General features: G+C 36.2%; 1 non-coding gene across 1 annotated transcript; it reads right to left on the bottom strand.

Annotated features, from left to right (window-relative positions):
• Nucleotides 1-8,890: 8,890 nt before the first annotated feature.
• LOC127743494 (small nucleolar RNA R71) lies at nucleotides 8,891-8,998 on the bottom strand. Its single transcript, XR_008004885.1, has one exon. It is a non-coding gene; the product is annotated as a small nucleolar RNA R71 (small nucleolar RNA).
• Between the last annotated feature and the right edge of the window lie 3,538 nt (nucleotides 8,999-12,536).

Genomic DNA, 12,536 nt, shown 5'->3' with positions numbered 1-12,536 from the left:
TTGGATAGAAAGAATGACTATGACTCCGTACTCTTAGACTCAACAATGGCGAAGGTCACAAGTAGGATATTGCTGTTATCGTTTAGGGCAACTGCAATTGGCAACACTGCTCCATACTTGCTGTACAAATGTGTGCCGTTTACTAAGATAAAGGGATTGCAATGCTTGAACGCTTCAATGCAGGGAGGGTATGACCAGAAAATCTTGTCAAACTGACTGCAGTCCAGAACCATCACGTGTCCATCATAGTATGGCACAACACTCAAGTCATATATCATGCCTGAACAACAACTCTTCAATGCTTGGAGCAACCATGGCACCCTGTTGTACGACTCCTCCCAATCACCATATATTTGCATAATTGTCTTTTGTTTTGTCATTCATACCTTTCTATACAATGGCTTGAAGTGATAGCTCTGCCTCACTATACTTTGTAGAACAGGGATGGATACTGATGGACTTGACTGTATGAACGACAAGATAAGTCTGCATATGAGGTGGCTATCCAATTATCGATGATCCTGTGACATGGTGGGGCTAGACACTTATATGATCCACTAAATTTATGCACCTCCCTAAAGTTGTTAAGTATCATCGAATTAAAATCTAACCAGAATAATAATAGCAATTTTAAAAATGAGGTAAAATTATGTAATACTCACTAATATCTGAGATTCTGTCGGATGACAACCCAGAGGGTCCAAGGACAACCGTTAGTGAACTGCCTGCATCGTACGTAGTACTTCATCCGGTTTGACTTAACTACTCAATACTATGCACTTCATCAAATATTATAATTCTTCACACCTTGCAGCACTGCCTTTCTGCTCTTGAATCTGTGACTAACCCTAAACTCTAAACCGCCATCCGTGTTGTAATCCTCGGCCACCATGTTTGAGTACGGAGTTTCCTCATACATTGCATGCAAGTCCAATGTATGGTAGTGACTGCGCACATATGATAACTCTAGGATTGGTTTGGGAGGTGGCAATAGGTGTCGACGTGATCCCCAATGGGAGTCTCTGGTATGAACTCATCTTCATCGTCACCTTCCCATGAACTACTTTGTCACCATCGGCAATGTAGTCATCGTCTAATTCTTCACCTTCAACCTCCATGTCCTACACTGGACTCGTACAGTGCAATGGACCTGGTACGAGATGATGGTCATCTGGTACGAAGTCCGAGTTAACACTACTGGCCCCACCAACGTCACGAACCTCTGCTGAAAGCTCCATCACTTGTTCAACCATAATTCTCTCGTACACATCAAACATAAAGTGCACATGCTTATCGCCATCGAGCCAAAACAGATGACATTGAAACATTTCATTCCCCATTAGTGCTAGCATCCTATACCGAACTCGACCAACCTCTTTTGTCTCCGTACCACCGACATGAGATAATATCATACTCTTTAGCTCCGACAACGAATCCGCTCTTCTACTTCAGAAGAATGTTGGACTTTTGCACTCAAATATTACCCTACTATCACTGTTTTTCATCTGACAGTTAGGATAAACCATCAAGACTAAGAAACTACTACTATTAGACATTTTGTCCAAATCTCTAGGAAGGAAAAGGGAGGAGAAGGAAAATTTGATGATTTTGTGAAGAATACCAATGATTTGCTAGTCTTTTTATAGAAGCCATATTTTTGTCCTATTATATCTTGTTTACTGTGTCAACGATTCATCTTTAACCTTATCTCGTTTATAGTATAAACGAGATAAGGCACGTATCACAACGTGTTTATAAATATGATACGTGGAGATATGTGCGTGCCTTATCTCATTTACATTGTAAATTAGATACAGCCATACTTATCTCATTTACACTGTAAATAAAAAAAGGTTAAACATGCAAAACAGTAAAAACTCTGAAAATGACGTATTTCAATAATTTTAATATTTATTTTATTTATTGAAAAAAATCCCTAAAGTTTCTAGTGCAAACCGTAATATTGAACAATAATTTAAATCATAAACAATGTAACAAAATCACAAATTTGGTGCATAAAATTCGCATATAAATTCTAACAAAATGATTCATATACTTCCAATTAGAATACAAATCTTGAATTAGAATTATGATTTTAGTATTAATAAACATTAGTAAATAATGAATAAAAATTAGGATTTTAATGTTAAGCAGTTCATATCGTGAATAAAGAGGATCTAGAGAGAAACATAATAGAAGAAAATGATTTAGAGTAAACTATTAAAACTGTCCCTAATTTTTAAATTGATGACAAAAAAATCTTACTTTTAATAATAGCAAAAGTATTCTAAAATATTTTAAAACGCTACAAAAAGGTCCAACTATAATGAAAATCTTCCTCATTAAAGAATCTAGCTGAGGTGGCAAAAGAAAATAAAAATGTGGTATATTTCGTATATTGAATCCCATTTTATCTCTGTTATTAGTTTGGAACCTTAATTTCTCCAAATCCAAAATTGAGATTGAATAAACACAAATGAGCGAGACAAGCTGAGTGCAAGAATGTTGGGTAGAACAAGAATTTAGGGTACTCAAACTTTTCCACCACCACCAACAACAACACAGTGGAGCATAGTGAATGTGTGGTTCAAGCGGGTGAAGAATCAAAGCCTCAACCACATCATCGACAAAGAAGCTGATCTAAAAGTCACTTTCCTCCTTTGATAAACCACTGTTTTATGGTTTATTTTGTATTGAATTGAGTGAATTTTATCCATTATTCTCACACTTATTCATTGAATTCGCATGTTTTACATTTTCCTTCCTAATTTTGTGCTATGATTGAAAACAGGCTTCTTTAGCCTTAAATTTGCTAATTTTAATCATCTCTTATTACCATTCAATGCCGTAATATGTGTGTTAAGTATTTTCAGGGTTTATAGGACAGGAATGGCTTAGAGGATGGATAAGAAGTATGCAAAAGTGGAAGGAACACAAGAAATTGAAGTTTTGAGAAGCTAGCAGCGACGCGCACGCGTGGACGACGCGCACGCGTGGACAACGCGTACACGTGACTGGTGCAGGAGAAGAGCGACACGCACGGGTGGATGATGCATATGCGTGACCAGGATTTTGTCAAGCGACGCGTACGTGTGGCAGAGCATCACCTGTTGCAATTTACAGAAAATGTTGGGGGGCGATTTCTAGGCTTCTTTTTGACCCAGTTTTAGGCCCGAAAATCCAGATTAAAGGCTGCAGAGTGGAGCTGGGAGGGAATCAATCATTCATACATTTATTCACATAATTTTCGATTTAGATGTAGGTTTCTAGAGAGAGAGGCTATCTCCTCTCTCTAGGTTTTAGGATTTTTAGTCTTGTTCCTTCTCAATTTCAGAATTCTACCTTGCTTTAGTTTAGTTTTCTTCTACTCTTACTTGTTCTAGCACTTTAGTTATCTACTTCTCTTATTAATTCCTTTATTTTGCTAATTTAGTTTATAAACTCATGTGTTACTCTCTATCTTCATCAATGCAATTTATGTTTCACGTTTCTTATTGTTCAATTGCTTTATTATTGTTACTTCTTTGCTTTACTTAGTTTTAGATTTTGCTATGTCTTGTTAGTTTTCTCTGTTTTTATTTTATGTCTTCCAAGTGTTTGATAAAATATTTGGTTGGATCTTAAATTAGATTTTTATGTTCTTAACTTGGATTGATCAATTAGAGACTCTTGAGTTATCAAAACTCTTTTGTTGATTGGTGATTGAAAATTGCTAGTTGGCTTAGACTTCACTAAATCTAATATTTGATTAGGACTTGTGAACTTAAGTTGATTTTGCTCACTTGACTTTCTTTCATTGCTAGAGATTAACTAAGTGAAAGTAAAAGGCAATTACCATCATAATTGATAATGATAATAAGGATAGGAATTCTAATTCTCAATCCTTGCTAGGACTTTTCTTAGTTGTTATTTTATTTCCTTGTTATTTACACTACTCGTCTCTTATCAGAATAACCCCAAAAATACTTTTCCATAACCAATTATAAGTACACTTTCCTGCAATTTCTTGAGAGACGACCCGAGATTTAAATACTTCGGTTAATTTTATTGGGTTTGCTTCAGTGACAAACAATTTAAATATTGATAGTGGGAATTTCGTCAGTTAAGACTGTACTTGCAACGCTTCTTTTATCAGAATTTCTTAACCGGCATTTTTTCACCCATCAATTTTTGGCGCCGTTACCTAAAAATTGCAAATGTGTGTCTTATTATTGGTTATTGTGAATATTGTGAATATGTTTGCCTTTTTGTTTCTTTGGTAGTTGTTTCTAGTTTTAGGAGTTTATTTTCATTATTTCTTATTAAATTTTGTTTTTATTTCCTTTTGTTACCATGAATTCTCACCCCTCTGGCTATGAGTTTAGTTTAAATTATGTTGTAGGGAATAGAAGCTACAATGAGAATATGCATCAAGATTGGGACAATCAAAGATAGGAGGAGCCATAAGATTTTTTATCAACCCTCTTGGCAACAACTCCCTCCAATGTACTATGAACAACAACCATTTCATGATGCATACCAAGATAATGGTTATGGTAGACCTCTTCGTGACAATCAACAACCACCACCATATACCTATGAACCCCCTCTTCAACATAGCTTTGAATCACCATACTCACAATCCCCCTACCACCAAACACTTTCATATGACTCTAAACCATATTCACCATATCAACCACCTTATGAGCCATATGAACCATATATAGAACCACCCCAATTCCAATACAATTACTCTTAAGAACCACCACCTCCATATATACCATGTCCATATCCATCAATTCAAGAGTAATTTGATCCTAATTATGTTATCCAAGCGGAACAAGAGCCACGGGATCATTTCAAGAAAGCAATGGATCGACCTCAATCAACCATCCACCAAATGGAGCAAGAGAAAAGCCAAAAAGCACACGAAACTTTCATGGCTAACAAATCTCAACTTGAGAACAAGGGACTGGAGTGTGTTGTGCAACAAGTGAAAAAGATGGAGAGTGTTGAACCACTATATCCCTATCATGATGAACCACCCCTCGTATTATGAACCCTTCTCCCAACCAATGAACCCTCATATCCACTCCAATCTCCAATGGATAAAATCCTTGGTGTTCTTTGATGAGCGGATAATTTATACGCTTTTTGGCATTGTTTTTAGGTAGTTTTTAGTAGGATCTAGCTACTTTTAGGGATGTTTTCATTAGTTTTTATGTAAAATTCACATTTATGGACTTTAATATAAGTTTGTGTATTTTTCTGTGATTTCAGGTATTTTCTGGCTGAAATTGAGGGACCTGAGCAAAACTCTGATAAGGAGGCTGACAAAGGACTACTGATGCTGTTGGATTCTGATCTCCCTGCACTCGAATGAATTTTCTGGAGCTACTGAACTCCAAATGGCGCGCTCTCAACGGCGTTGGAATGTAGACATCTAGAGCTTTCCAGCAATGTATAATAGTCCATACTTTATTCGAGATTAGATGATGTAAACTGGCGTTCAACGCCAGTTCTATGCTGCATTCTTGAGTCAAACGCCAGAAACACGTCATAAACCAAAGTTAAACGCCAAAAACCCGTTACAACTTGGCGTTTAACTCCAAGAGAAGCCTCTGCACGTGTAAAGCTCAAGCTCAGCCCAAGCACACACCAAGTGGGCCCCGAAAGTGGATTCCTACATCAATTACTTATTTCTATAAACCCTAGTAATTAGTTTTAGTATAAATAGAACTTTTTACTATTGTACTAGGTGTCTTTTGACAGGATAGTCTCTTGACCATTCGGTCTTTTGATCATTCATGGGGGCTGGCCATTCGGCCATGCCTAGACCTTCATCACTTATGTATTTTCAACGGTGGAGTTTCTACACACCATAAATTAAGGGTGTGGAGCTCTGCTGTACCTCGAGTTTTAATGCAATTACTACTATTTTCTATCCAATTCAGCTTATTCTTGTTCTAAGATATTCGTTGCACTTCAACATGATGAATGTGATGATCCGTGACACTCATCATCATTCTCACCTATGAACGTGTGATTGACAACCACTTTCGTTCTACCTTAGACCGAGCGCATATTTCTTGGATTCCTTAATCAGAATCTTCGCGGTATAAGCTAGAATTGATGGCAGCATTTATGAGAATCCGGAAAGTCTAAACCTTGTCTGTGGTATTCCGAGTAGGATTCAGAGATTGAATGACTGTGACGAGCTTCAAACTCGCGATTGTTGGGCGTGATGACAAACGCAAAAGAATCAATGGATTCTATTTCGACATGATCGAGAACGAACAGATGATTAGCCGTATTGTGACAGAGCATTTGGACCATTTTCACTGAGAGGATGGGATGTAGCCATTGACAACGGTGATGCCCTACATACATCTTGCCATGGAAAGGAGTAAGAAGGATTGAAAGTATGAAAGCAGTATGTTGCAGAGATCCAAAAGGAACACAGCATCTCCATATATTTATCTGGAATTCTTACTAATGATTTACATAAGTATTTCTATCTTTATTTTCTGTTTATTTATTATTATTATTCGAAAACTCCATAACCATTTATTATTCGCCTAACTGAGAATTACAAGATGGCCATAGCTTGCTTCATACCAACAATCTCCATGGGATCGATCCTTTCTCACGTAAGGTTTATTACTTGGACGACCCAGTGCACTTGCTGGTTAGTTGTGCGGAGTTGCGAAGAAAGTGCTGAGTTAGTAGATGCGCATACCAAGTTGAATGTCATTGTTAGAGATCACAATTTCGTGCACCACGTTTTTGGCACCGTTGCCGGGGATTGTTCGAGTTTGGACAACTGACTATTCATCTTATTGCTCAGATTATGTAATTTTCTTTTCAAAAAGTTTTCAAAAATCTTTCAAAAAATTTTTCTTTGTTTTTCATTTTTCCAAAAAAATAATTTTCGAAAAAAATACAAAATTTTTTTAATAAAATCATAAAATCAAAAATATTTTTGTGTTTCTTGTTTGAGTCTTGAGTCAATTTTTAAGTTTGGTGTTAATTGCATATTTTTAAAAATTTATGCATTTTTTCGAAAATTCATGCATGGTGTTCTTCATGATCTTCAAGTTGTTCTTGACAAGTCTTCTTGTTTGATCTTTAAAATTTTCTTGTTTTGTGTTTTTTGTTATTTTTCATATGCATTTTTGCATTCATAATGTCTAAGCATTAAAGATTTCTAAGTTTGGTGTCTTGCATGTTTTTCTTTTCTTGAAATTTTTTTTCAAAAATAAGTTATTGATGTTCATCATGATCTTCAATGTGTTCTTGGTGTTCATCTTGACATTCATAGTGTTCTTGCATGCATCATGTGTTTTAATCCAACATTTTCATGTTTTGGGCCATATTTGTGTTTTTCTCTCTCCTCATTAAAAATTCAAAAATAAAAAATATCTTTTCCTTATTTTGCTTATAATTTTCGAAAATTTGAGTTGACTTAGTCAAAAAATTTTTAAAAACTTTAACTATTTCTTATAAGTCAAGTCAAATTTTCAATTTTAAAAATCCTATCTTTCAAAATCTTTTTCAAAAATCAAATATTTTTCATTTTTTTATTATTTTTGAAAATTTTAAAATTATTTTCAAAATTTTTTTTCTTATCTTTATTTCAAAATTTTGAAAACTTTACTAACAATTAATGTGATTGATTCAAAAAAATTTGAGGTTTGTTACTTTCTTGTTAAGAAAGGTCCAATTTTTAAATTCTAGAATCATATCTTTTAAGTTTTTTGTTAGTCAAGTAATCAATTTTAATTTTAAAAATTAAATCTTTTTCAAAATATCTTTTTCAAAATATCTTTTTCAAAATATCTTTTTCAATCATATCTTTTTAAAATATCTTTTTCAAATTATATCTTTTTCAAATTCAACTTCAAAATATCTTTTCTAGCTTCTTATCTTTTCAAAATTGAATTTCAAATCTTTTTCAACTAACTAGTTGACTTTTTGTTTGTTTTAACTATTTCTTATCTTTTTCAAAACCACCTAACTACTTTCCTTTCACTAATTTTCGAAAATTACCCCTCTTTTTTTTTTTCAAAATTTTTTTAATTAACTAATTATTTCAAATTTTAATTTTAATTTTAATCCTTCTCTTAATTTTCGAAAATCACTAACCCTTTTTCAAAATTAATTTTCGAAATTCTCTCCCTCTCATCTTCTTCTATCTATTTATTTATCTACTAACACTTCTCTTCATCTCAAGAATTCGAACCTATCTTCCCCTTGTGTTTGGATTCTTAACTCTTTTTTTTCTTCTATTCCTTTCTTCTTCTACTAACATAAAGGAATCTCTATACTGTGACATAGAGGATTCCTCTTCCTTTTCTGTTCTCTTCTCTTTCATATGAGCAAGAACAAGGAAAAAGGCATTCTTGTTGAAACTGATCCTGAACCTGAAAGGACTCTGAAGAGGAAACTAAGAGAAGCTAAATTACAACAAGCCAGAGATAACCTTACTGAAATTTTCGAACAAGAAAAGGATATGGCAGCCGAACCCAACAACAATAATGCAAGGAGGATGCTTAGTGATTATACTACACCTACTTCCAAATTTGACAGAAGAAGTATCTCAATTCCTGCCATTGGAGCAAACAATTTTGAGCTGAAACCTCAACTAGTTGCTCTAATGCAACAGAACTGCAAATTCTATGGACTTCCATCAGAAGATTCCTATCAGTTTTTAACTGAATTTTTGCAGATCTATGAGACTGTTAAGACTAATGGAGTAGATCCTGAAATCTACAGGATCATGCTTTTCTCTTTTGCTGTAAAAGACAGGGTTAGAACATGGTTGGACTCTCAACCTAAAGATAGCCTGGACTCTTGGGATAAGCTGGTCACGGCCTTCTTGGCTAAGTTCTTTCCTCTTCAAAAGCTGAGCAAGCTTAGAGTGGATGTTCAGACCTTCAAACAAAAAGATAGTGAATCCCTCTATGAAGCTTGGGAAAGATACAAGCAGATGACCAAAAGATGTCCTTCTGACATGCTTTCAGAGTGGACCATTCTGGATATATTCTATTATGGTCTATCTGAGTTCTCTAAGATGTCACTGGACCATTCTGCAGGTGGATCCATTCACCTAAAGAAAACACCTGCAGAAGCTCAAGAACTTATTGACATGGTTGCAAATAACCAATTTATGTACACTTCTGGGAGAAATTCTGTGAATAATGGGATGCCTCAGAGGAAGGAAGTTCTTGAGATTGATGCTCTGAATGCCATATTGGCTCAGAATAAAATGTTGACTCAGCAAGTCAATATGATTTCTCAAAGTCTGAATGGATGGCAAAATGCATCCAACAGTACTAAAGAGGCATCTTCTGAAGAAGAAGCCTATGATCCTGAGAACCCTGCAATGGCAGAGGTAAATTACATGGGTGAACCTTATGGAAATACCTATAATTTCTCATGGAGAAATCATCCAAATTTCTCATGGAAGGATCAACAGAAGCCTCAACAAGGCTTTAATAATGGTGGAAGAAACATGCTTAACAATAGCAAGCCTTTTCCATCATCTTCTCAGTAACAGACAGAGAATTCTGAGCAGAGCTCCTCTAGCTTAGCAAATATAGTCTCTGATCTGTCTAAGGCTACTTTAAGTTTCATGAGTGAAACGAAGTCATCCATCAGAAATTTGGAGGCACAAGTGGGCCAGCTGAGTAAGAAAATCACTGAAACTCCTTCTAGTACTCTCCCAAGTAATACTGAAGAGAATCCAAAAAGAAAGTGGAAGGCCATTGACATAATCAACATGGCCGAACCTAGAGAGGAAAGGGAGGACGTGAATCCTAGTGAGAAAGACCTCATGGGACGTCTCTCAAGCAAGAAGGAGTTTTCTATTGGTGACCTAAAGGAATCTGAGGCTCATATAGAGACCATAGAGATCCCATTAAACCTCCTTCTGCCATTCATGAGCTCTGAAAACTATTCTTCCTCTAAAGAGGATGAAGATGTAACTGGAGAGCAAGTTGCTCAATATCTAGGAGCCATCATGAAACTAAATGCCAAGTTGTTTGGTAATGAGACTTGGGAAGGTAAACCTCCCTTGCTCATTAGTGAACTAGATACTTGGGTTCAGCAAACTCTACCTCAAAAGAGACAAGATCCTGGTAAATTTTTAATACCCTGTACCATGGGCACCATAACCTTTGAGAAGGCTCTGTGTGACCTGGGGTTAGGTATAAATCTTATGCCACTCTCTGTAATGGAGAAGCTGGGGATCATTGAGGTACAGCCTGCCATATTCTCATTAGAAATGGTAGACGGATTACAAAGACAAGCTTATGGATTAGTAGAGGACGTGTTAGTAAAGGTTAAAGGCCTCTACATCCCTGCTGATTTCATAATCTTAGACACTAGAAAGGAGGAGGATGAATGCATTATCCTTAGAAGACCATTCCTAACCACAACAGAAGCTGTGATTGATGTTGACAGAGAAGAGCTAGTCCTTCAATTAAATAGGGACTACCTTGCGTGTAAAGCTCAAGGATCTTCTTCTGCAACCATGGAGAGGAAGCATGAAAAGCTTCTCTCAATACAGAGTCAAACAAAGCCTCCACAATCAAACTCTAAGTTTGGTGTTGGGATTCTACAACATTGACCTAATCACCTGTGAAGCTCCATGAGAGCCTACTGTCAAGCTAGTTACATTAAAAAAGTGCTTATTGGGAGGCAACCTAATTTTTATTTATCTAATTTTATTTTTATTATTCTTTTGTGTTTTATTAAGTTCATGATCATGTGGAGTCACAAAAGAAATACTAAAATCAAAAACAGAATAAAAAACAGCAGAAGAAACAACACACCCTGGAAGAAGGGCTTATTGGCGTTTAAACGCCAGTAAGGAGCATCTGGCTGGCGTTCAACGCCAGAACAGAGCATGGATCTGGCGTTGAATGCCAGAAACATGCAGCAATCTGGCGTTTAAATGCTAGGATTGTACACTGAGGGAAGCTGGCGTTCAATGCCAGAAACATGCTACAGACTGGCGTTGAACGCCCAAAACAAGCATAGAACTGGTGTTTAACGCCAGAAACAAGCATCAATCTGGCGTTAAACGCCAGGATTGTATGAAAAGGGCATTTTACACGCCTCATTGGTGCAGGGATGTAAATCTTTGACACCTCAGGATCTGTAGACCCCACAGAATCATCTCAGGATCTGTGAATCCCACAGGATCTCCACCTACCTCAACTTACCTTCTCTCTTCTTCACACAACCCCACCCTAAATGGCCGAAACTACTCCCTCTCCCTTCACTATATAAACCCCTCTATCCCTCTTCATTTTCACACACCACAACCCACTCTTCTTAACCTTGGCCAAAACCACACACCTCTCCCTTACCTCCATATTTTCTTCTTCTTCTTCTTCTTCTTTCTTCTTTTGCTCAAGGGCGAGCAATATTCTAAGTTTGGTGTAGTAAAAGCATATCTTTTTTTGTTTTTCCATAACCATTGATGGCACCTAAGGCCAGAGAAACCTTAAGAAAGAGGAAAGGGAAGGCAATTGCTTCCATCTCTGAGTCATGGGAGATGGAGAGATTCATCTCAAAAGCCCATCAATACCACTTCTATGAATTTGTGGCCAAGAAAAAGATGATCCCTATGCAATTCAGCTGGAATTGTCATAGAGGAAGATATCCTCATTGAAGAGGACAAGCCCCTCACTAAGAAAAGGATGGAGCAAACAAGAGAGCCCACTCATGGACCTTAACAAGAGCATGAGGAATTCCCTCATCAAGAAATCCCTGAGATGCCTCAAGGGATGCACTTTCCTCCCAACAACTATTGGGAAGAACTTAACACTTCTCTAGAAGACTTGAGTTATAACATGGACCAACTAAGGGTGGAACACCAAGAGCACTCCATCATTCTCCATGAGATTAGAGAAAATCAAAGAGCAATGAGGGAGGAGAAACAAAGGCAAGGAAGAGACATAGAAGAGCTCAAGGATATCATTTGTCATTCAAGAAGAAGGCGCCACCATCACTAAGGTGGACTCATTCCTTGTTCTTACTTCTCTATTTTTTGGTTTTTAAGCTTCATGTTTATCTATGTTTTGTGTCTTTACTTCATGATCATTAGTAACTATGTCTTAAGGCTATGAATAATTCCATGAATCTTTCACCTCTCTTAAATGAAAAATATTTCTAATACAAAAGAACAAGAAGTACATGAGTTTTGAATTCATTCTTGAAATTAGTTTAATTATATTGATGTGGTGACAATACTTTTTGTTTTCTGAATGAATGCTTGAACAGTGCATAATTTTGATCTTGTTGTTTATGAATGTTAAAATTGTTGGCTCTTGAAAGAATGATGAATAAGAGAAATATTATTGATGATTTGAAAAATCATAAAATTGATTCTTGAAGCAAGAAAAAGTAGTGAAAAATAAAGCTTGCGAAAAAAAAGTGGCGAAAAAATTATAGAAAGAAAAAGAAGAAGCAAGCAGAAAAATCCAATAGCCCTTAAAATCAAAAGGCAAGGGTAAAAAGGATCCAAGGCTTTGAGCATCAATGAATAT

Source organism: Arachis duranensis, chromosome 10 (genome assembly GCF_000817695.3).
Source record: "Arachis duranensis cultivar V14167 chromosome 10, aradu.V14167.gnm2.J7QH, whole genome shotgun sequence".
Lineage (NCBI taxonomy): Eukaryota > Viridiplantae > Streptophyta > Magnoliopsida > Fabales > Fabaceae > Arachis > Arachis duranensis.
Note: the sequence above shows the minus strand (reverse complement) of the source record. Positions and strands in the feature narration are given on the sequence as shown.